The following is a 4745-nucleotide window of genomic DNA, read 5'->3' as shown; positions in this document are numbered from 1 at the left end:
GCGACCTTATTAGCTTACCCTTTTTCACATGTCTTTAGCTAGGCTTGTATATGTTTCGTAACAATTACCAAAGGTATATTTTGGAAATCATTGGATGATCAGAAAAACGTAACTTTGTGTAGCAAACATACAGAACAATACAAGCTAAATATCGAAGGATTGAACTTGTGTGCCTCCTACAGCTTCCATTCCGATTGGTGCCTCGTAAACACTGCGAACCAGCTATAGGCAGGTTTAAAAATGTAAACCATTAAAAGAATAAAAGTTCTAATTCACATATATATTACCTCCCAAACCTTTCGCCTTACAGAATCGCTTTGCTTATTTTATACGATGATAACCCACTATTGGCTAAATAGTGGGGGGACTACAAGGGCGACCATATATTTTTGGAGGGATTCATTCTATTAATATATAGTCGGTAAAGTATTCTGTCTGAGAGAGCTATCATAGAATGATAGAGGGTCCTGTGAAACTGCCATACTACTAATCATCATACGTTATAGCTACATCAACTCTCTATGCTATCGGTTTTTCGAGTCCTGTCTGACCAGACCTCAAATCGCTATATGCAGGCTGTTTGTTTTCTTCTAAATTGCTAAATTTCTTCTAAATTGACACAACGCTAATACTGGATGCAAGCATTTCGTTTGGCGATCCAAGTGGCGGAGAGGATTATTAGCAACCGACTCAACCTTTGGGGCACGTATGTTCAAGCAAATAGATGCACGTGTATGGTCAGTGACGTACGATGGTGTACAAGCCGTGATGTCGTCATGAACTAGGCCGCTGTGCATGCTAATTCGTATCTTTTTCATGGCATAATTATCCATCATACATGTATTATAGCGTTAGCTCTGTCTAAAGATTTTTAAAAGGCACGAAGATATATATATATGTATAGAAATTCATACTGTATATACGCGTACTATATCCCATTTTTATGGATCATCATATTCAACCGGCTTCTAAAGCAATAGAAAACTTTTTTTTTTTGCTAAGCATGTTCTGTAGAACGCTTATCAACCTTGCTCACCCTTCTCGACGCGTCAACTTGGCAACGCAAAGATTAATAGGACTGTTTAGGGCGATTAGGTTTCGAACTTTGCCTTAATTGAATCTTCACACATGATTGCCATGACGGGGGCTTAAGAACTTGGAACCTATCTTCGAACTAAAGACAGAATGTATATAGGCTACAGGAACGCCCATTTGCTAATCATTTGCCGCATCGTACGCCATATTCACTACCGCCTTAGGCAGAATACAATAATTAGTCTCTTATCTAAAAAACTAACAATCTATGGCCTGATTGATCTACTTAGGCAACGACGCTAGAGACACAATTCCAAGCGTAAGTGTATCGATATAGCAAGAAAACATATAAACATAAGATCAGGGTGCTCATATTGCTTCAATTAGGCGACTGCTAGAGGTAAACCTGCGCAGAACTAATAAGAGGATTTAAGAATGCTTATTGTTATTATATTCTGTGATAAAAAGAAAAATTGTATACCTCTCTATCCTGCGCCGTAATAACGTAGATATAAAGGATGAAGCACAATATTCAAGCAACTTGATAATGCGTTTTTGGAAAAGACTATGCTACTAAATTGATTGATCGTACTAACTTCTCCACGTCATCTATCATCAAAGCTTTAATATATTGCATAGAGTCATAGTGAAGTGAGTTATGTATTCCAACCGAAAGAACCCTTCAAAGATGGCTGATTCCAACCAGATCTGTGACTAGCTCTAGTCAGCTATTTATATCAACTAGCGTGATTACGGAAGCTTAGAATTTCTCTAAAAACCTTTCGCTTATTCAGAGTGATTCTGAGGGAAAAATATCAATACTTTTACCATTATATATCGGCCGTACTTTGCTCTGTCTAAATGATGTAGGGACCGCTCGACTCAAATTCAAAGTGGCTGACTGTGCATACAGACTGCACGCAGGGTACATCGATAGCGTTCTATTACAGACTCGCTCCTAAAGCTCATCCTTATAACAAATACAGCTCAGTCTACATGAAGGGGTATGCGCTTGTGGCTTATAGCTCATTCTACAATATGGTTACAATATGATCTGTCTAGAGTTTAGTATCCCGGCTTTGAACAGTTGTCGGAAGCGCCACTGCCACGAATTGTTCAGGACAACAAATTCTAAATAGACCAAGCCCGAAGCATCAATTGGTCCCACAAGCATTCAGAAATCGGCAAAACGTAATAGGGGAAGCAAGCAATAGGGAGATCCAAAAGAATAAAACGCGACTAACTTGTTATTATACAGTTCACAACGAAATTAGGGCAAACTGAGATGAATGGTTTCAATCTACTTTGTGGGCCGTGGAGCTGCTACGGGGGTGAGGTCGTACCAAAGACAAAAAGGTTTTTCGGTAATAACAGTAGCTTGTCTCAACGGCCTAATCTGAGTGGAGAGTCTCCGTGAGTTTAATCCGTGAAGAACTCTACCGTTTTAAGCGACTCAACCGTTTCGAGCCGAGCTTATGAAGAGGGCGACGGAGAACACGGCTCAATCTAAGTATGTTGCAAGCACCGTAAGACTAGTGTCCGTCCGTCCGTCCGAAAAAAAATTAAAGCATTTCTTATGATAAGCTTGTAGTAAGATTGCCGAAAATAATGTAACTTACACAATCTATGTCAACTTAATCTATCCGACTGATGCGTGTATGGCATCGTTTGTGTTCTCTGTGTGCATGTTGATGCTAAAGATCAGAGCCTTCCTTTTCTATTTCTATATCTAAAAGTATTTTTTCTAAGAAGCACTTGCAGCATGCGCCTGATGTCGAAAAGAACCCTCAGATAGCTATAGTATCACCCGGTTAGTAGTTGTTGCCGATAATAGAATCGAAGGCTCTAAAATTAAGAGTCTATTAAAATATTATGAGCTTTACAATTTGTGAAAACTAGTAAGTGCATACACGCATGCTAAATTGAACTTCCTGAATTGCTATATACCACCAGATGTCTAAACCGGATGCACCGTATGTTGAGTGCTCTACTACGATCCCAGCGCCGATCAAATTTTTTGAGGCAAGCTATTGTCTTAGCTCTCAAACTTCAAGGATTTATAGTTTTCTCTATTTTAATTATCCGGAATATTAAATATTAAGAGAACCTTGTGGAACTGCTTCGTACAATATTCACCATGATGGCATCGATCCGCCTTATAATCCTTTTAGTAGCAAATCCTACTGCTGTGGTAGATCGGATCTCTGTGGAAAAGCCAGCCAGATTACCTTTCGATTAAATTATTGTTTACAATGCGCTTTAGCTGTAAACCAACGAAGCTAGAAGGGACCAGTTAGAGCATACTGAATGCGGCACTAGGTTAAGCAAACATTCGTCGCCCTGAACACACGGATGTCTTCCGTACAAAACTATTCTCGGAACATGAAACCTGACTTCTATGAGCTATACATTTATAACCCAGATGAGTCAGGTATAACCTGAGCAAAATTTACCCCGTGTTCACTTTCTCCTGCGAATCCTGTGGCCTGCCCGTTTCGCCATATTACAACTTTACACTTCCACAACATACACCCCCTAATCACCCGTGCGAATGCACGTCCAACACAGATTATAGTATGCACGTGGGTGTAAACTAGATAGTTATTAATACGTATTAACTATACGCCTATGGTTGTTATATATCAAGTGTCCTGCATGTTACCTAGCTGTCTGTGAACAGAGCCTCATTTGCGAAATGTCCCATAAGTATTCTACACAATATACATGTAATTGACGTTAATAGGTTTTGCTGTGATTGTTGAAACCGGCGTCACTAAAGGACCACTCCTTCTGATCATCCTTCTTTCTCAATTAAAGGACCGAGGACGATGAGAATGCTCCTTATTTTCGGGACGCATATGTGTAGGGTATATACTTGCCGCCTAACAATCTTCTCCATTGACAAAAGATGTCCAATTTATAGTTTATATTCTTAATATGAATTGTGTGCTTTTTTGTCACTGAAGCCCTGTCGCTTTCCATTTTGAGGTAACGCTAACAGTCGAAGACTCGAACACGGCAACTTGTGATCTGCAACTGCGCTACGAATCGCTTGAACAGAATAACCCGTACGCGTGCAGGAGTGTTGAAACATTATGCATTTCAATTCTACACCAAAGCTGTTACTCTTTAGGACAAGACTACTTCTTAGAATAGAACCTATTCTATAAAGCACCATTATGATGATGATATAAATATTATTTAAGCAATAGCCTTCTAGTTAGTTTTGTTTTGTTTGACGAAATAACAACAACAAAAAAGGGGGGGGGGGGGGCAGTCCTCGTTTGACAGTATTCTTCCATCATCTCGATAGCGTAATTGCTGCCTGACTCGTACCGCTGATGTGAAAACAACAGAGAAGACATCACGACTCTGAATATTGTTGTATAAAGCACGGTCGATAACCCTATCCAGAAAAAGAAACCGTTTTAGAGCACAGCTTTCCTTTCCTGTATTCTCTGAGTCGCTTGTTAGCTGACGCACAAACCACACAAAGACATCATTGACTCCGGAGAAAATGGAAAGCGAAAACAGAGACATGCTAGTTCTTACTTCTGCTCTTTCTGCGCAGGCCTATGGTTCTTCGAGTTCGAGATGAATATGTACGTAAGAATGGTTTGCAACGTAAGCTTTACGGCGGCGGTGGAGCGTTGCGGATGGTAACGACGACAGACGCTCGCTTGCAAACGGAACTTTTTCCAAGTTTATTC

The 4745-nt window shown here is 40.0% G+C and overlaps 1 long non-coding RNA gene across 1 annotated transcript in view; it reads left to right on the top strand.

The window, feature by feature from the left end:
* Positions 1–4719, top strand: part of LOC147753941 (uncharacterized) — a 10906-nt gene extending 6187 nt beyond the window's left edge. The window contains exon 3 of the long non-coding RNA XR_015312625.1: positions 4607–4719. This is a non-coding gene — a long non-coding RNA (uncharacterized LOC147753941). The remainder of the gene's footprint in view (positions 1–4606) is intronic.
* The last annotated feature ends 26 nt before the right edge of the window (positions 4720–4745 follow it).

This window comes from Varroa jacobsoni, unplaced genomic scaffold (genome assembly GCF_002532875.2).
Source record: "Varroa jacobsoni isolate VJ856 unplaced genomic scaffold, vjacob_1.0 scaffold_94, whole genome shotgun sequence".
NCBI lineage: Eukaryota > Metazoa > Arthropoda > Arachnida > Mesostigmata > Varroidae > Varroa > Varroa jacobsoni.
Note: the sequence above shows the minus strand (reverse complement) of the source record. Positions and strands in the feature narration are given on the sequence as shown.